Here is a 21,616-nt window from a genome sequence, read left to right on the forward strand (position 1 = left end):
AGGGCAAAGCGGAGAGATTCCCGCACAGAGGATCGGTGCCGGACAACACTCACCAGCCCGAGAGGCTTGTCTGCTCACCCGCCGGGGCGGGCGGGGGCTGGGAGCTGAGGCTCGGGCTTCGGTCGGATCGCAGGGAGAGGACTGGGGCTGGCAGCGTGAACACAGCCTGAAGGGGGCTAGTGCGCCACAGCTAGCCGGGAGGGAGACCGGGAAAAAGTCCGGAGCTGCCGAAGAGGCAAGAGACTTTTTCTTGCCTCTTTGTTTCCTGGTGCGCGAGGAGAGGGGATTCAGAGCACCGCCTAAACGAGCTGCAGAGACGAGCGCGAGCCGTGGCTATCAGCGTGGACCCCAGAGATGGGCATGAGACACTAAGGTTGCTGCTGCCGCCACCAAAAAGCCTGTGTGCGAGCACAGGTCACTCTCCACACCGCCCCTCCCGGTAGCCTGTGCCGCCCGCCACTGCCAGGGTCCCGTGATCCGGGGACAACTTCCCCAGGAGAACGCACGGTGCGCCTCAGGCTGCTGCAACGTCACGCCAGCCTCTGCCGCCGCAGGCTCGCCCCGCATCCGTACTCCTCCCTCCCCTGGCCTGAGTGAGCCAAAGCCCCCGAAACAGCTGCTGCTTTAACCCCGTTCTGTGTGAGCGAGGAACAGACGCCCTCAGGTGACCTACACGCAGAGGCGGGGCCAAATCCAAAGCTGAACCCCATAAAATGTGTGAACAAAGAAAAGAAAGGGAAATTTCTCCCAGCAGCCTCAGGAGCAGCGGATTAATTCTCTACAATCAACGTGATGTACCCTGCAACTGTGGAATACCTGAATAGACAACGAATCATCCCAAATTGAGGCGGTGGACTTTGGGAGCAATGATATATATATATTTTTTCCCTTTTTCTCTTTTTGTGAGTGTGTATTTGTATGCTTCTGTGTGTAATTTTGTCTGTATAGCTTTGCTTTTACCATATGTCCTAGGGTTCTGTCTGTCCGTTTTTTTTTTTGTTTATTTTGTTGGGTTTTTTTAAAAATAGTTTTTAGCACTTGTTGTCATTGGTGGATTTGTTTTTTGGTTTAGTTGCTCTCTTCTTCCTTTCTTTTTTTTTTAAATTACTTAAAAATTTTTTTTCAATAATTATTTTTTATTTTAATAACTTTTTAATTTAATTTAATTTTATTTTATCTTCTTCTTTCTTTTTTTTTCTCCCTTTTATTGTGAGCTGTGTGGATGACAGGCTCTTGGTGCTCCAGCCAGGCATCAAAGCTCTGCCTCTGAGGTGGGAGAGCCAAGTTCAGAACATTGGTCCACAAGAGACCTCCCAGCTCCACGTAATATCAAACAGCAAAAATTTCCCAGAGATCTCCATCTCAACACCAAGACCCAGCTCCACTCAACGACCAGCAAGCTACAGTGCAGGACACCCTATGCCAAACAACTAGCAAGACAGGAAGACAACCCCACCCATTAGTAGAGAGGCTGCCTAAAATCATAATAAGGTCACAGACACCCCAAAACACACCACCAGACGTGGACCTGCCCACCAGAAAGACAAGATCCAGCCTCATCCACCAGAACACAGGCACTAGTCCCCTCCACCAGGAAGCCTACACAAACCACTGAACCAACCTTACCCACTGGGGGCAGACACAAAAAACAACAGGAACTACGAACCTGCAGCCTGCAAAAAGGAGACCCCAAACACAGTAAGTTAAGCAAAATGAGAAGACAGAGAAACACACAGCAGATGAAGGAGCAAGGTAAAAACCCACCAGACCTAACAAATGAAGAGGAAATAGGCAGTCTACCTGAAAAAGAATTCAGAATAATGATAGTAAAGATGATCCAAATTCGTGGAAATAGAATGGAGAAAATACAAGAAACGTTTAACAAGGACCTGGAAGAACTAAAGAGCAAACAAACAGTGATGAACAACACAATAACTGAAATTAAAAATTCTCTAGAAGGACTCAATAGCAGAATAACTGAGGCAGAAGAACGGATAAGTGACCTGGAAGATAAAATAGTGGAAATAACTACTGCAGAACAGAATAAAGAAAAATAATGAAAAGAATTGAGGACAGTCTTAGAGACCTCTGGGACAACATTAAATGCACCAATATTCGAATTATAGGGGTCCCAGAAGAAGAAGTGAAAAAGAAAGGCACTGAGAAAATATTTGAAGTGATTATAGTTGAAAACTTCCCTAATATGGGAAAGGAAATAGTTAATCAAGTCCAGGAAGCACAGAGGGTCCCATACAGGATAAATCCAAGGAGAAACACGCCAAGACACATATTAATCAAACTATCAAAAATTAAATACAGAGAAAAAATATTAAAAGCAGCAAGGGAAAAACAACAAATAACATACAAGGGAATACCCATAAGGTTAACAGCTGATCTTTCAGCAGAAACTCTGCAAGGCAGAAGGGAGTGGCAGGACATATTTAAAGTGATGAAGGGGAAAAACCTACAACCAAGATTACTCTACCCAGCAAGGATCTCATTCAGATTTGACAGAGAAATTAAAACCTTTACAGACAAGCAAAAGCTAAGAGAATTCAGCACCACCAAACCAGCTCTACAGCAAATGCTAAAGGAACTTCTCTAGGCAGGAAACACAAGAGAAGGAAAAGACCTACAATAACAAACCCAAAACAATTAAGAAAATGGTAATAGGAACATACATATCGATAATTACCTTAAAGGTAAATGGATTAAATGCTCCAAGGAAAAGACATAGACTGGCTGAATGGATACAAAAATAAGACCCATATATACACTGTCTACAAGAGACCCACTTCAGACCTAGGGACACATACAGACTGAAAGTGAGGGGATGGAAAAAGATATTCCATGCAAATAGAAATCAAAAGAAAGCTGGAGTAGAAATTCTCTTATCAGACAAAATAGACTTTAAAACAAAGATTATTACAAGAGACAAAGACGGACACTACATAATGATCAAGGGATCAATCCAAGAAGAAGATATAACAATTGTAAATATTTATGCACCCAACATAGGAGCACCTCAATACATAAGGCAAATGCTAACAGCCATAAAAGGGGAAATCGACAGTAACACAATCATAGTAGGGGACATTAACACCCCACTTTCACCAGTGGACAGATCATCCAAAATGAAAATAAATCAGGAAACACAAGCTTTAAATGATACATTAAACAAGATGGACTTAATTGATATTTATAGGACATTCCATCCAAAAACAACAGAATACACTTTCATTTCTTCTTCTTTTTTTTTCACACACACACACTGTATTTTATTTTTACAAGAGACAAATAAACTGACACCAAGCATTGTAAATGGATGACCACAACAAAAGCAACAATGATTGCAATTACCAAACAGAAAACACACTCACACTATGTCATAATATTGACATTCAGTACAGTAATCCTCCACTGTAACAGCTCCATTACTTTGCAGTGAAAATTGATTTGTATATTTTTTGCCTCTGAGTCCTTGTGGGACTTTTTTTTTATTCAAACAGAAAGTCACAAAAATTATAATCATCCTCATCAGTTCACTCAGTCCCATGTAATTAATTTTTTTTTTCATCTTGATCTTTTGTTAGCACTTTGATGAATTCATCAGTTTTCCATTAGAGTTCTGAAAATGCTTATTCATTCAGTTCAGCAGTATAGTCAGTTACCAGAAACCTGTACTTGTCAGAGTCTTTTCCATCAATTCCTTGAAGAAGAAACACTTTTGTAGGAACATTTTTGCAAAAGCATCAGAGTATACCCAGAACTGTCTGTAAATGACAAAAGACTTTAAAATGACCATGGTTAAAGATTTGATGAAAGTTCATAATAATGCAATTGACAAGGAAATTTAGTTATTTCTGAGATATACATTTTAAAGTAATAACTAGAATATGACTTATAACATTATACCAGAACATATAACATTTTTAGAAAATTCATGTAATGTCTGAAACATTTATATTAACATATTTCCATACAAATAACCCAAAGAAAGATTAGTATTAGTAGCTTTTTTGTTTGTTGGTTGGTTTTTTATACTGCAGGTTCTTATTAGTCATCAATTTCATACACATCAGTGTATACATGGCAATCCCAATCGCCCAATTCAGCACACCACCATCCCCACCCCACCGTGTGTTCCCCCCTTGGTGTCCACAGGTTTGTTCTCTACATGTGTGTCTCAACTTCTGCCCTGCAAACCGGTTCATCTGTACGATTTTTCTAGGTTCTGTACACATGGGTTAATATACGATATTTGTTTTTCTCTTTCTGACTTACTTCACTCTGTATGACAGTCTTTAGATCCATCCACTTCTCAACAAATGACTCAATTTCGTTCCTTTTTATGGCTGAGTAATATTCCATTGTATATATGTATCACAACTTCTTTATCCATTCATCTGGCGATGGGCATTTAGGTTGCTTCCATGACCTGGCTATTGTAAATAGTGCTGCAATGAACATTGGGGTGCATGTGTCTTTTTGAATTATGGTTTTCCCTGGGTATATGCCCAGGAGTGGGATTGCTGGATCATATGGTAATTCTACTTTTAGTTTTTTAAGGAACCTCCATACTGTCTCCATAGTGGCTGTATCAATTTACATTCCCACCAACAGTGCAAGAGGGTTCCCTTTTCTCCACACCCTCTCCAGCATTTGTTGTTTGTAGATTTTCCGATGATGCCCATTCTGACTGGTGTGAGGTGATACCTCATTGTAGTTTTGATTTGCATTGCTGTAATAATTAGTGATGTTGAGCAGCTTTTCATGTGCTTCTTGGCCATCTGTATGTCTTCTTTGGAGAAATGTCTATTTAGGTCTTCTGCCCATTTTTGGATTGGGTTGTTTGTTTCTTTAATATTGAGCTGCATGAGCTGTTTATATATTTTGGAGATTAATCCTTTGTCTGTTGATTCGTTTGCAAATATTTTCTCCCATTCTGAGGGTTGTCTTTTCGTCTTGTTTATGGTTTCCTTTGGTGTGCAAAACCTTTGAAGTTTCATTAGGTCCCATTTGTTTATTTTTGTTTTTATTTCCATTACTCTAGGAGGTGAATCAAAAAAGATCATGCTGTGATTTATGTCAAAGACTGTTCTTCTTATGTTTTCCTGTAAGTGTTTTATAGTGTCCAGTCTTACATTTAGGTCTTGTATCCATTTTGAGTTTATTTTTGTGTATGGTGTTAGGGAGTGTTCTAATTTCTTTCTTTTACATGTAGCTGTCCAGTTTTCCCAGCACCACTTATTGAAGAGACTGTCTTTTCGCCATTGTATATCTTTGCCTCCTTTGTCATAGATTAGTTGACCATAGGTGCATGAGTTTATCTCTGGGCTTTCTATCTTGTTCCATTAATCTATGTTTCTGTTTTTGTGCCAGTACCATATTGTCTTGATTACTATAGCTTTGTAGTGTAGTCTGAAGTCAGGGAGTCTGATTCCTCCAGCTCCGTTTTTTTCCTTCAAGACTGCTTTGGCTATTCGGGGTCTTTTGTGTTTCCATACAAATTTTAAGATGATTTGTTCTAGTTCTGTAAAAAATGCCATTGGTAATTTTATAGGGATTGCATTAAATCTGTAGATTGCTTTGGGTAGTATAGTCATTTTCACAATATTGATTCTTCCAATCCAAGAACATGGTATATCTCTCCATCTGTTAGTATCATCTTTAATTTCTTTCATCAGTGTCTTATAGTTTTTTGCATACAGGTCTTTTGTCTCTCTAGGTAGGTTTATTCCTAGGTATTGTATTCTTTTTGTTGCAATGGTAAATGGGAGTGTTTCCTTAATTTCTCTTTCAGATTTTTCATCATTAGTGTACAGGAATGCAAGAGATTTCTGCGCATTAATTTGGTATCCTGCAACTTTACCAAATTCATTGATTATCTCTAGTAGTTTTCTGGTGGCATTTTTAGGATTCTCTATGTATAGTATCATGTCATCTGCAAACAGTGACAGTTTTACTTCTTCTTTTCCAATTAGTATTCCTTTTATTTCTTTTTCTTCTCTGATTGCCATGGCTAGGACTTCCAAAACTATGTTGAATAATAGTGGTGAGAGTGGACATCCTTGTCTCGTTCCTGATCTTAGAGGAAATGCTTTCAGTTTTTCACCATTCAGAATGATGTTTGCTGCAGCTTTGTCGTATATGGCCTTTATTATGTTGAGGTAGGTTCCGTCTATGCCCACTTTGTGGAGAGTTTTTATCATAAATGGGTGTTGAGTTTTGTCAAAAGCTTTTTCTGCATCTATTGAGATGAGCCTATGCTTTTTATTCTTCAGTTTGTTAATATGGTGTATCACATTGATTGATTTGAGTATATTGAAGAATCCTTGCATCCCTGGGATAAATCCCACTTGATCATGGTGTATGATCCTCTTAGTGTGTTGTTGGATTCTGTTTGCTAGTATTTTGTTGAGGATTTTTGCATCTATATTCATCAGTGATATTGGTCTGTAATTGTCTTTTTTTGTAGTACCTTTGTCTGGTTTTGAAATCACGGTGATGGTGGCCTCGTAGAATGAGTTTGGGAGTGTTCCTTCCTCTGCAATTTTTTGGAAGAGTTTGAGAAGGATGGGTGTTAGCTCTTCTCTAAATGTTTGATAGAATTCACCTGTGAAGCCATCTGGTCCTGGACTTTTGTTTGTTGGAAGATTTTTAATCACAGTTTCAATTTCATTACTTGTGATTGGTCTCTTCATATTTTCTATTTCTTCCTGGTTCAGTCTTGGAAGGTTATACCTTTGGAAGAATGTGTCCATTTCTTCCAGGTTGTCCATTTTATTGGCATAGAGTTGCTTGTAGTAGTCTCTTAGGATGCTTTGTATTTCTGCAGTGTCTGTTGTAACTTCTCCTTTTTCATTTCTAATTTTATTGATTTGAGTCCTCACCCTCTTTTTCTTGATGAGTCTGGCTAATGGCTTATCAATTTTCTTTATCTTCTCAAAGAACCAGTTTTTAGTTTTATTGATCTTTGCTATTGTTTTCTTTGTTTCTATTTCATTTATTTCTGCTCTAGTCTTTATGATTTCTTTCCTTCTGATAACTTTGGGTTTTGTTTGTTCTTCTTTCTTTAGTTCCTTTAGGTGTAAGGTTAGATTGTTTACTTGAGATTTTTCTTGTTTCTTTAGGTAGGCTTGTATAGCTATAAACTTCCCTCTTAGAACTGCTTTTGCTGCATCCCACAGGTTTTGGGTCGTCGTGTTTTTGTTGTCATTTGTCTCTAGGTATTTTTTGATTTCCTCTTTGATTTCTTCGGTGATCTCTTGGTTATTTAGTAACGTATTGTTTAGCCTCCATGTGTTTGTGTTGTTTACGTTTTTTTCCCTGTAATTCATTTCTAATCTCATAGTGTTGTGGTCAGGAAAGACGCTTGATATGATTTCAATTTTCTTAAATTTACTGAGGCTTGATTTGTGCCCCAAGATGTGATCTATCCTGGAGAATGTTCTGTGCGCACTTGAGAAGAAAGTGTAATCTGCTGTTTTTGGATGGAATGTCCTATAAATATCAATTAAATCTATCTGGTCTATTGTGTCATTGAAAGCTTCTGTTCCCTTATATATTTTCATTTTGGATGATCTGTCCATTGGTGTAAGTGAGGTGTTAAAGTGCCCCACTATTGTTGTGTTACTGTCGATTTCCTCTTTTATAGCTCTTAGGAGTTGCCTTTTGTATTGATGTGCTCCTATGTTGGGTGCATATATATTTATAATTGTTATATCTTCTTCTTCGATTGATCCCTTGATCATTATGTACTGTCCTTCCTTGTCTCTTATAACATTCTTTATTTTAAAGTCCATTTTATCTGATATGAGTATAGCTACTCCAGCTTTCTTTTAATTTCCATTTGCATGGAATATCTTTTTCCATCCCCTCACTTTCAGTCTGTATGTGTCCCTAGGTCTGAAGTGGGTCTCTTGTAGACAGCATATATATGGGTCTTGTTTTTGTATCCATTCAGGAAGCCTGTGTCTTTTGGTTGGAGCATTTAATCCATTCACGTTTAAGGTAATTATGGATATCTATGTTCCGGTGACCATTTTCTTAATTGTTTTGGGTTTGTTTTCGTACATCCTTTTCTTCTCCTGTGTTTCCCACTTAGAGAAGTTCCTTTAGCATTTGTTGTAGAGCTGGTTTGGTGGTGCTGAATTCTCTTAGCTTTTGCTTGTCTGTAAAGCTTTTGATTTCTCCATCGAATCTGAATGAGATCCTTGCCAGGTAGAGTAATCTTGGTTGTAGGTTCTTCCCTTTCATCACGGTAAGTATGTCATGCCACTCCCTTCTGGCTTGTAGAGTTTCTGCTGAGAAAACAGCTGTTAACCTTATGGGACTTCCCTTGTATGTTATTTGTCGTTTTTCCCTTGCTGCTTTCAATAATTTTTCTTTGTCTTTAATTTTTGCCTATTTGATTACTATGTGTCTCAGCGTGTTTCTCCTTGGGTTTATCCTGTATGGGACTCACTGCACTTCTTGGACTTGGGTGGCTATTTCCTTTCCCATGTTAGGGAAGTTTTCGACTGTAATCTCTTCAAATATTTTCTCGGGTCCTTTCTCTCTCTCTTCTCCTTCTGGGACCCCTATAATGCGAATGTTGTAGCGTTTAATGTTGTCCCAGAGGTCTCTTAGGCTGTCTTCATTTCTTTTCATTCTTTTTTCTTTATTCTGTTCTGCAACAGTGAATTCCACCATTCTGTCTTCCAGGTCACTTATCCGTTCTTCTGTCTCAGTTATTCTGCTATTGATTCCTTTTCATGTAGTTTTCATTTCAGTTATTGTTTTGTTCATCTCTGTTTGTTTGTTCTTTAATTCTTCTAGGTCTTTGTTCAACATTTCTAGCATCTTCTCTATCTTTGCCTCCATTCTTTTTCCGAGGTCCTGGATCATCTTCACTATCAGTATTCTGAATTCTTTTTCTGGAAGGTTGCCTATCGCCACTTCATTTAGTTGTTTTTCTGGGGTTTTATCTTTTTCCTTCATCTGGTACATAGCCATCTGCCTTTTCATCTTGTCTATCTTTCTGTGACTGTGGTTTTTGTTCCACAGGCTGCAGGATTGTAGTTCTTCTTGCTTCTGCTGTCTGCCCTCTGGTGGATGAGGCTATCTAAGAGGCTTGATGGGAGGGACTGGTGTCGTGTAGAGCTGACTCTTTCTCTGGTGGGCAGAGCTCAATAAAACTTTAATCTACTTGACTGTTGATGGGTGGGGTTGGGTTCCCTCCCTGTTTGTTGTTTTGCCTGAGGCCACCCAACACTGGAGCCTACCCAGGCTCTTTGGTGGGCTAATGACAGACTCTGGGAGGGCTCACGCCAAGGAGTACTTCCCAGAACTTCTGCTACCAGTGTCCTTGTCCCAACAGTGAGCTACAGCGCCCCCCCACCCCGGCTCTGCAGGACACCCTCCAACACTAGCAGGTAGGTCTGGTTCAGTCTCCCCTGGGGTCACTGCTCCTTCCCCTGGGTCCCGATGCACACACTACTTTGTGTGTGCCCTCCAAGAGTGGAGTATCTGTTTCCCTCAGTCCTGTTGAAGTCCTGCAATCAATTCCCACTAGGCTTCAAAGTCTGATTCTCTAGGACTTCCTCCTCCCGTTGCCAGACCCCCAGGATGGAAAGCCTGATGTGGGGCTCAGAACCTTCACTCCAGTGTGTGGACTTCTGTGGTTTAAGTGTTCTCCAGTCTGTGAGTCACCACCTGCCAGTTATGGGATTTGATTTTACTGTGATTGCACCCATCCTACCGTCTCATTGTGGCTTCTCCTTTGTCTTTGGATGTGGGGTATCTTTTTTGGTGAGTTCCAGTGTCTTCGTGTCAGTGATTTTCCAGCAGGTAGTTGTGATTCTGGTGTTCTCGCAAGAGGGAGTGAGAGCACATCTTTCTACTCTGCCATCTTCAGAATAAACTTTCTTCTCAAGTGCTCGTGGAACATTCTCCAGGATAGATCATATCTTGGGTCACAAGTCATGCCTTGGTAAATTTAAGAAAATTGAAATCATATCAACTATCTTTTCTGACCATAGTGTTATGAGACTAGATACCAATTACAGGAAAAAAATCTGTAAAAAATACAAACACATGGAGGCTAAACAATACACTACTTAATAACCAAGAGATCATTGAAGAAATCAAAGAGGAAATCAAAAATTACCTAGAAACAAAACACCACGACCCAAAACCTGTGGAATGCAGCAAAAGCAGTTCTAAAAGGGGAGTTTACAGCAATACAATCCTACTTTAAGAAACAAGAAACATCTCAAATAAACAACTTAAACTTACACCTAAAGCAATGAGAGAAAGAAGAACAAAAAAACCCCAACGTTAGCAAAAGGAAAGAAGTCATAAAGATCAGATCAGAAATAAATGAAAAAGAAATGAAGGAAACAATAGCAAATATCAATAAAACTAAAAGCTGGTTCTTTGAGAAGATAAACAAAATTGATAAACCATTAGCCAGCCTGATCAAGAAAAAAAGGGAGAAGACTTAAATCAATAGAATTAGAAATGAAAAGGGGGAAGTAAGAACTGACACTGCAGAAATATAAAGGATCATGAGAGATTACCACAAGGAACTATATTCCAATAAAAAGGACAACCTAGAAGAAATGGACAAATTCCTAGAAAGGCACAACCTTCTGAGGCTGAACCAGGAAGAAATAGAAAGTATGAACAGACCAATCACAAGCACTGAAATTGAGAATGTGATTAAAAATCTTCCAACAAACAGAAGCCCAGGACCAGATGGCTTCACAGCTGAATTCTATCAAACATTTAGAGAAGAGCTAACACCTATCCTTCTCAAACTCTTCCAAAATATAGCAGAGGGAGGAACACTCCCAAACTCATTCTACAAGGCCACCATCACCCTGATACCAAAACCAGACAAAGCTGTCACAAAGAAAGAAAACTACAGGCCAATATTACTAGCAAAGAGAATCCAACAGCACATTAGAAGGATCATACAGCATGATCAAGTGGGATTTAGGCCAGGAATGCAAGGATTCTTCAATATACACAAATCAGTCACTGTGATACACCATATTAACAAATGAAGGAGAAAAACCACATGATCATCTCAATAGATGCAGAGAAATCTTTCGACAAAATTCAACACGAATTTATGATAAAAACCCTCCAGAAAGTAGGCATACAGGGAACTTACCTCAATATAATAGAGGCCATATATGACAAACCCACAGCCAACATCGTCCTCAATGGTGAAAAACTGAAACCATTTCCACTAAGATCAGGAACAAGACAAGGTTGCCCACTCTCACCACTATTATTCAACATAGGTTTGGAAGTTTTAGCCACAGCAATCAGAGAAAAAAAAGAAATATAACGAATCCAAATTGGAACAGAAGAAGTAAACCTGTCATTGTTTGCAGATGACATGATACTATACATAGAGAATCCTAAAGATGCTACCAGAAAACTACTAGCGCTAATCAATGAATTTGGTAAAGTAGCAGGATACAAAATTAATGCACAGAAATCTCTTGCATTCCTATACATTAATGATGAAAAATCTGAAAGTGAAATTAAGAAAACACTCCCATTTACCACTGCACCAAAAAGAATAAAATACCTAGGAATAAACCTACCTAAGGAGACAAAAGACCTGTATGCAGAAAATTAGAAGACACTGATGAAAGAAATTAAAGATGATACAAATAGATGGAGAGATATACCATGTTCTTGGATTGGAAAAATCAACATTGTGAAAATGACTATGCTACCCAAAGCAATCTACAGATTCAATGCAATCCCTATCAAACTACCAATGGCATTTTTCACAGAACTAGAACATAAAATTTCACAATTTGTATGGAAACACAAAAGACCCCGAATAGGCAAAGCAATCTTTAGAAAGAAATATGGAGCTGGAGGAATCAAGCTCCCTGACTTCAGACTACACTACAAAGCTGCAGTAATCAAGACAGTATGGTACTGGCACAAAAACAGAAATATATATCAATGGAACAGGATAGAAAACCCAGAGATAAACCCACGCTCATATGGTCACCTTATCTTTGATAAAGGAGGCAAGAAGATACAGTGGAGAAAAGACAGCCTCTTCAATAAGTGGTGCTGGGAAAACTGGACAGCTACATGTAAAATAATGAAATTAGAACACTCCCTAACTCCATACACAAAAATAAACTCAAAATGGATTAAAGACCTAAATGTAAGGCCAGGCACTATCAAACTCTTAGAGGAAAACCTAGGCAGAACACTCTGTGACATAAATCACAGCAAGATCCTTTATGACCCACCTCCTAGAGAAATGGAAATAAAAACAAAAATAAACAAATGGGACCTAATGAAACTTAAAAGCTTTTGCACAGCAAAGGAAACCATAAACAAGATGAAAAGACAACCCTCAGAATGGGAGAAAATATTTGCAAATGAAGCAACTGACAAATGATTAATCTCCAAAATTTATAAGCAGCTCATGCAGCTCAATATCAAAAAAACAAACAACCCAGTCCAAAAATGGGCAGAAGACCTAAATAGACATTTCTCCAAAGAAGATATACAGATTGCCAAGAAACACATGAAAGAATGCTCAACATCATTAATCAGTAGAGAAATGCAAACCAAAATACAATGAGATACCATCTCACACCAGTCAGAATGGCCATCATCAAAAAATCTACAAACAATAAATGCTGGAGAGGGTGTGGAGAAAAGGGAACCCTCTTGCACTGTTGGTGGGTATGTAAATTGATACAGCCACTATGGAGAACAGTATGGAGGTTCCTTAAAAAACTAAAAATAGAACTACCATACAACCCAGCACTCCTACTACTGGGCATATACCCTGAGAAAACCTTAATTCAAAAAGAGTCATGTACCACAATGTTCATTGCAGCTCTATTTACAATAGCCAGGACATGGAAGCAGCTGAAGTGTCCATCGACAGATGAATGGATAAAGAAGATGTGGCACATATATACAATGGAATATTACTCAGCCATAAAAAAGAAACGAAATTGAGTTATTTGTAGTGAGGTGGATGGACCTAGAGTCTGTCATACAGAGTGAAGTAAGTCAGAAAGAGGAAAACAAATACCGTATGCTAACACATATATATGGAATCTAAAAAAAGAAAAAAAAGTGGTCATGAAGAACCTAGGGGCAAGACGGGAATAAAGATGCAGACCTACTAGAGAATGGACTTGAGGACATGGGGAGAGGGAAGGGTAAGCTGGGACAAAGTGAGAGAGTGGCATGGACATATATACACTACCAAATGTAAAATAGATAACTAGTGGGAAGCAGCCGCATATCACAGGTAGATCAGCTCTGTGCTTTGTGACCACCTAGAGGGGTGGGATAGGGAGGGTGGGAAGGAGGGAGATGCAATAGGGAAGAGATATGTGGATATACGTATATGTATAATGGATTCACTTTGTTATAAAGCAGAAACTAACAAAAAAAAAGAAAGGTAAATCAATCCAAATAATGGTCACTGCCAAATACACCCTCTAGTCTTATTATTCCCAAAGCAAAAACAAATATCCTGCTTTTTAGAACACAAGAAATCCTCAAAAGTTCATTTGTAAATAACTTTGGAATCCTGTATACATCTTCCCTCAGAAAACTATTATAAATGGTGATTCAAGTAAAAAAATGAACATCCAGTTATCACACACGGTAGCTGACCTCATAGTTTTAGCTTGAATAACAGTCCAGGTGCACTGAGGGAAAGAAGTAAGGAAAGAAATTCTTCCCCCACTTCCTGGGTGAATGAATCTTCCCAAATAAAGTTCTGAATGAGATCGTAATTTTCAGCTACGAGTGTAATACGAAGCACTTCTCGTAAAAACTTTTCCTCAAAGACAGAAAAGATTATATTTTCTTTTTTTGAAAGTAACAAGGTTTTACTTCTTTAAAGTTAATAAAATTTAAGTAAATAAATTTATTTTAAAACATTTTATCTCTTAGTGAAAGGAAAATGGCGAGAGGGAGGATTATAACCTTGTAGAACTAGGTGAAGTCAAGTGACAAAAAAGGAACTGCAGCCTAAGAGACCAGCACTGGCAGAAACAAGAAGGAGCATGCCACATTTTAAGAAAGTTTCTAACAAAAGGACATCTTCAACAGGATAAGAGAAAGTAAGAGGTCTGGACACACACATGAACCTGTGGACAGTGAAAGGTAATGAGACAAGTAGGCATATCCTGATCAAGAAACTGGAACCCACCCATTTCTGTGCTTTAAAAGATAACCACAGGAGGGGATGAGAAGATGAGAAAGGAGGTAGCACAGAACAGGCCCCTTCAGATTCTCTCTTCCCAGTTTCAGCTACCTTGAGCAAAACGGAAGGAAACAGCTCCATCCTCTCCCTAAAGTTGTATAAAAATTTCAGTAACTAGGCTTATATTTCAAATATCAGAAAAGCCTAATTAGATCCTAATATAGTAAATCATTAGCATTCAAAAATTTATTATCATTAATTTCCATAACTCAAGAAACCCTAAAAGCCTTACTGAAGTGAGACTATGTATGGGAGTATAAAGATAGTGTGTAAACCTAGCTATCACAGCATCTATAGTTCAGTGTAGGGTTATTATTTTCTACTTGCCAATTTGGTAGTGATTAAAAACAAAAAATAACCTGTTTTTTGTAATAAGATAGAAATGTCAGAAGCTAGAGTAGAGACTTTGCAAACCTGCATATAAAATCCCTATTTTTTCCTTCTCTTGAGAAGGAGAAAAATGCAAATGCAAACTTTCTTTATAGTGGGAATACAATAAATATTTGCTGAAAGAAAAAAAAAAAAGCAACCACGCTTGTATCTTATTTTTTGAGAATTTTCCCAAATTCATGTCAGACACCAAACCACATATCCAGGAGGCTCATAGAAACCCAAATAGGATACAAGCCAAAAAAAAAAAAAAAGGAAATCTAGGCATCTCATATTCAAACTGCAGGAAATTAAAGATGAAGAAAATATTGAAAGAAGCCAGAGAGGGAAAAAACATGTTACCTGTAGAAGAGTGAAGATAAGAATTACATCTGCTTCTACCCAGAAACGCTGTAAGCATAAGAGAGTAGTGTAAAATACTTAAAGTGTTGAGAAAAAAAACCTACCAACGTAGAATTCTGTATCCTGAGAAATTATCCTTCCAAAGTGAAGGAGAAATAAAGACTTTCTCAGAAAAGTTAAAATTGAGCCATACTATAGGAGCACCCCGCCTAACTCCCCACAGCAGGGACTGCAGCTCCCTGTGACGGCTTCTCTTCTGCTTATATGTCCACTAACCATGTAATAAAGCAAGTCCTCCTAGAAAACCTTCCCTAGAAGGAGGGGCAACCCACTGATACCCATTTGACTAAAGGGCTCTAAAGAGGGAAATAAAATGATAAATTAAAGCAATATTCAACAGATTATGGCGCCAAGTTTGGTGTACTGTTCAGAGTTGTGTCGTGGGAAGTACACACACACACAATCTCTTTGACATAATAACTTATGTCACATTGTGGTGGAAAGTTCCCTTGTACAGAACCAGGACGTTGTTTTGGGGATGAGATACGACTGTCCTAAGCAGTGCCAGGCTTTCTTGCTATTCCCTGTTAACCATTCTCTCCCTTTGCCTTAATCTTTATTGACTCCCCACCCCCCTACTTCTTTAAGCGTGCAGTGGACAACCCTGTCAGTTCTTCCAACTTTCAGCCAAAATTTTAGATCAGCCATGTACAACTTAGTGCAAATAATCAGACAAGGTATTCATTTATTCATAGCAAAAACTGACTGAGTGCCCCTCCAATGCTTGTACTGAAGGTGGAAAAGCATGTTTTGTTTCCAGTTTGCAGATGGAAAACTTGGGGTAGATGCAGAAGTCTTTCCGTGGGCCTCTGAAGTCACAGCTTGGCCTGGTCCTGACAATCAGTGCTTTGGTGTCTGTAAGGCAATGAATGGCCTCTCTCTATTTGGAACAAATTTCCCAAAGTTCCAGGTTTCTGAAAAGGACCAGGCTGTAGCCCTCCAGTGCTGTTTGTTCTTTTTAGGATTGAATCACCCATACAGTGTCCACAACACACGGGTCCAAGCTCCAACTTCAGGTATAGACTCGGGGAATGACAGCATCCTGGAGCACCTTATTTCTGTGTATAAAGAATTGCAGGCTGAAAGCAGTCTCAAGACTGCCTCTCTAACAGCTTCCCTAAGGGAAACAACTTAATCCCACAGTGCCCCTCACAGCTGTGTTTTCAGTTGTGAAAGCTGGGCTCTCAGGTAGAAGTGTGTCAGAATTTATTTGTTGGCAGTGGTGGTATCTTATTTGCCTTGCTTTGCTGATCAAGTGTCTTCTTTAAAAGAAAAAAAATCAATAAGGAAAGGATGGGATACATACAAGTGAAGATGGTGATGATGATAATAGTAACGATGACAATGATGGGGAAGAGGAGATAGCTAACCCCATCTAGCACTCACAATGTATCAGGCAGTGTTCTCTGTGCTTTACATGTTATGACTCAGAATAGTTCTCTAGCAAATGTATGAAGTTGGTAATATTATCATCTTTAATTTACAAATGAGGAAACTGAGTTAATGAGAGACATGTTCATAGTACATAATTCACAGTACATACATAGCTAGCAGGTTATATACTTAAAAATTAGTTTCTCACCCATATCATATACCAAAATAAATTCTAAGAGATTTAAACAGTTAAATGCACTAAGTGAAATGAAAAAAGTACCTAGAGGAGAATTTTTTTTTTAATATCCATGGCATGTCTGATTATGTGATGTTTTCTAGGCATAAATACAGTAGAAGAAATCACAAACATATCTAAACAGCTATTTTTAACTTCTAATTGTATAAAAGCATATATTCAGTTAAGAAGCAAAAATTTAAAAAGAAGCCAGAAATATCCCTAATGGTTAATACCCACAATATGTAAAGTATTTGTAAATCAATAAGAAAAACAGTAATAACCTGAAAGATAAATGGTCAAAGAATAGGAATAGACAATTCAACAAAGGAAAAAACAAGCATTACTAGTGCTATATAAAAAATAATAATAACGGCTATTATTTACTTATTACTCTGGGCTAGAAACGGTGCTAAATACTTTAATTATCTTATTAAATCTTCAAAAAAACTGTGTATGATGTGCATGCTGAAGATCACAAAGCTAGTACACAGACTGGGAACCCAAGCCTGACCACAGCTCCAAACTCAGTATTTAAACATAAAGCCACACTCCAGTGATGTGCTTGTGCCAGCTCATTCCCATTGGCTGGAGTCCACTGCATGTACCTCTTCCCAACTACATGTTCAGTCATGCCGTGTTGGTAGCTTGAAATAAGCTATGAGGGGAGTATTTACACCGCAGAAATCAGCGTGTGCTCCAAATAACGCCCCCCCCCCCCGCCCGCAAAGCTTATTATTATTAAGTAGTTCTCAACCCACCATTTACTATCTCCCTAAAACGACTGGAATCGGATTTCAGAACCTGAACAAAGAAACTTTATCAAAGCACAAGTAATACTGCTGAACTGTTTTCCTAAATGTCAACTTCATTGCTCAAAGAAATGTGAACTAAAATGAGAGCTAGATACCATGTTTGCCTACAAATTAGCAAATATTAGAAGAGAGCAATGGTAAACTAAATTGAGATATCAAAGGCATGTAAATTAATTCAACCTTTCTAGAAAAGTATTTGGTACTACGTATCAAGATTTTTTGAGAAGTTCATATATTTCAATCTCATAATTCCACTACTGAAAACCTAAGGGAAATAATCAGTGATGTGTACAGTGATCTGTGCATTAGGATGTTCGTTTCAACATTGCTTAGAGTAAAAACTTGGAATCTACCTAAATAGCCAATGGTAGGATAACAGTTAAATAGTGTATGTGACAATCACATGATGAAATGTAACGGAGCTATTAAAAATTATTTTCAATTTCAAAAAACATTGTAAAACTATGTACACAATGATCCATACATTATTCAAAAATATATATATTTCTATACATATATAATAGATACATTATTCAGATATATACTCAGGTCTTGTTTATAAACCTCAGTAAAGTTTTGCATTTTTCTTCATATAAGTCCTACATATATTTGATTAATTTTGGTGTGTGTATAATGTAGGTATATATAATACACATATTATATCTATAATGCATTTATATATGCTGAGATTATATTTTTAAAACTAAACAAATGGAAATATATATCATGCTTACAGAATTGAAGACTGAATATTATAAAAATGCCAATTATTTATGTTAATTTATGTTTCATGAACTATAAACATAAAAAAAAAAAATCAAATACAATTCCAGCAGAATTTTTCTTCTTTGAACTTGGCTAAATGATCTGTAAAATTATGTGGGATTCTGAATGATTTTCTCATTTAGGAGTTTAATTTTCCAGATTTTATATGAGAGCATATATCACTTCTGAAAAATACTTGATAATGATATAAATGCTTAATACATATTTAAGTACATAATAAGGATTTTAGAATATGTGTAGTCTTTTACATATGTGGATCTTACATGTGGTATCAGGCAAGTGCCACAGATCTCAAAGGGAGAGATTTTTCTGTCAGAGGACCTGGGGATTCAGGAAAGTTGCTATTACCCATATGTAAGGTGACCATTTGAGCAACACATTATAATCTGGAGTATAATCTGTTTACTTGAAATCAAGATGGCGACTCTTCTGCTCTCTGGGAGTCCTTTCATATCACTCATTATTAGGAGCTAATTGAAAACAGCCCAAATTCATCGAGGCTTGTTAGCTTCCACTTTTCTAGAAACAATTGTCTTGGGTGTCTAGCTTTGCAATCTCTTAGGGAAAGTGCTGCTTTTAGTTTTAGGAGGGTTAAAAATAAAATGCCTGATAATAATTCATCAGAGTGTTTCTAAATCATGAGTGGTGACAGTGGCCTTAGGATTCTTGTCTAGATTAGTTTATTTTCCCCAGAATAAACATTGAAACCAAATGTAAGTTTTGCAATAGAGGTAACCTTGTGTTCAGGAAATAGCATGGAATTCAAAATCCAAAGACCTGATTTGAGTCACAGCCCGCACTCTGCCTAATGGAGCGGTGGAGAGCAAGCCAGTTAACGGTACATTCTCCTCGCATCATTCACTCATTCACTCAGTAGACCAGTATTTGTTGCCCCCCCTACCATGTATCAAGCACTGTCTTGGCACTAGAAATCAGTAAAGAAGAGAGTAAAAGCCCATGCCTCTATAGATCCTACATTTTAGTTGCAGACATAGACAACAGTATCAAAATGATGAAATAAAGATTCATATAATTTTTAGTTAAAAGTGCCTGCAGAGAAATAGACAGGGTTAGGGTGGTGGAATGTGTAGAGATAGAGGGGAGTGAATTGGAGGAGGAGGTGGATAAGATGGTCAGGGAAAGCCTTTCTAAGGTTGTGATGTTCAAGCAGAAACTGAACCCAAGGGTGTTAGCCCCAGGAGGACAAGGATGTGAAGTACGATTGCAAAGGCCCAGGGCTGAGGTGAGAACATCAAGGTCAGTGGTGCTAGAGTGGGTGAGCCAAGTGGGAAGCTGGCAGGAGATGAGGTCCAAGCAGTAACATTGACCTTACCACCGGAGCCATCACAGAGATGAACAATGTGTAGGACAGCCACAGGGTACCCGACGACTCACTCTACAAATGTTAGGAGAAAGAAAATGTTAGGAAATGGAGCTCTGGTATCCTTGTCATTGTCCATATCCGTGTGTCTTGACCACGTGGTAAGAGTTCTGTGTTTGGACAGAAGAGAATTTGGCCACTGACATTTTCCTTGGGAGGACTTGACAGCACCAGTCCATTTGGGGCTCAGAAGGGGCCACATTGTGTTTTATACAAGGTGTTCACTTCCTGCACAGAACCCACCTGGGTTAGCTGCTGGTCAGGACCAACAGCTGGTCCCTTCATGCAGTTGGCATTTGACACGTGAGTGTGCACTTCTGCTATTCATGCTTGGGATGTCATGTACAAGAACAACTATCTGATGACACAAGAAACTGGGAGGGAAATTTTCATAATGCATGGCATAGTATAAGGAAAGTTTTATATCTAAATGTATGTAATGGTGCATGGGCAACACATCATGTTATCTTTACCATGCCCTTTCCATCTGGGCTCAACTGCAGGTCTTGCATACAATGTCGTCTCTCATCTGCTTAACATTTGGAGAGGTACGATCACTAGAGAATGATGTGGGAAACCAGGCTCAGTCATAATAACCCTTTCCCACAGTCAAGAAGGGAGTAAGACTACTCAGTTTAGCCTTTGACAACATAATGCTGGGTTGTCAGACTGGCCGCTCTTCCCAGATCATCACCTCCCTCCTGCTACTCTGCTATTAGTGTTGACCTCGTTGCTCTTTCTGCTGTCATTGCTCCTCTGCCTACCTCTTCCTGCTGTCCCAGCTCACACTATACTTTCCTGGGGCCAATTCTCTGCCCAGAAGTGTGGGAAGATGAGGGAGAGGTGGCTGTGCTCATTTCCCAGGGCTACAGTTGTCTCAGTGTCTTGGGGTGGAAATACCTGCCCGGGTGCCAGCCTCCAGGCACCACGGTCCAAGAACACACTCTTTCATAAGCTTTGGGCTCACAGAGTGCATGTGAAACCTACGCAAGTTCAAATGCACTTGAAAGCTTTTCAAATATGCTTTCCCGTTGTTAATCTGCACATTCATCTGCACATCTGGCTTGGAAGATCTCAAGCCACAAGATCAGCTCTTCTTAGGGTGACTCGTTTGCCGCTGTAATAAAGCCAAATGCAAACATGGGAGAAGAGGCAGTGAGAGGCAACTCTCCTTTCCACTGGCTGCCCTCTGGACAGGAGTTCTTCATTATGGGGATCTGTTGAGTTTCCATCGCTTAGATAACATTTAAAGTGGTATCTCAATAAAGTGGGAGATGAAATGTTAGTCACCATCCCTCGACACTCCAAGCACACTCTGCCTAGTACGTGTAACTGAACATAAAAGAAAGCCAGCCTCTCCATTAGTCACTTATCTAGGCAAAGCTTTGGTGCTGAGCCAGAAATTAAGAGTGCCAATTCAATCTTCCAGGTCCCAGTGATCTTCCCAGATTGGAAATGGATAACTATCGCACTGTGGACCACTAGGTATTGGTTGCCAATTGGAAAAGTCCTCAGAAAACTTTCTTGAAAAAGTGATTGGGTAAGTCATTTGGATATTGCTTTCAGCTCTGTTCTTCATACTGAGAGTTGATGTGTTGGTTTCCCAAGGGCTGGCTCTTGAATCCACTAGATCTTGTTTTAATCACAAACATAATCAGATTTGTGTGTACTTTGGGAAATTACACTCCCTGAATCCACAATTGTTTTATACAGGTGAAATCTGATAAAATAATTTGTAAAGGTAGAATTAAAGGTCCAGAGATGGGCAATATTCTAACAAGACCACATGCATCCTGGAAGACAGGAGCAGAAGTGTCCAGATTTCAGGCTACCAATGAGGGCAGCCCCATGTGTTCACTGATTATATAAGTCCTTCCCTCTAGGATTTTTTTTATGTCAACAACTTGTGGTTACCTTCTTCTCTCACTCTCATTCTGCCACTATGTTATTACTTTCCTGCAATTTCAGTC

The 21,616-nt window shown here is 38.8% G+C and overlaps 1 long non-coding RNA gene across 1 annotated transcript in view; it reads left to right on the forward strand.

The window, feature by feature from the left end:
* LOC132363644 (uncharacterized) overlaps positions 1-21,147 on the forward strand; it is a 121,149-nt gene extending 100,002 nt beyond the window's left edge. The window contains exon 3 of the long non-coding RNA XR_009502627.1: positions 21,076-21,147. This is a non-coding gene — a long non-coding RNA (uncharacterized LOC132363644). The remainder of the gene's footprint in view (positions 1-21,075) is intronic.
* The last annotated feature ends 469 nt before the right edge of the window (positions 21,148-21,616 follow it).

This window comes from Balaenoptera ricei, chromosome 3, assembly GCF_028023285.1.
Source record: "Balaenoptera ricei isolate mBalRic1 chromosome 3, mBalRic1.hap2, whole genome shotgun sequence".
NCBI classification, from domain to species: Eukaryota; Metazoa; Chordata; class Mammalia; order Artiodactyla; family Balaenopteridae; genus Balaenoptera; species Balaenoptera ricei.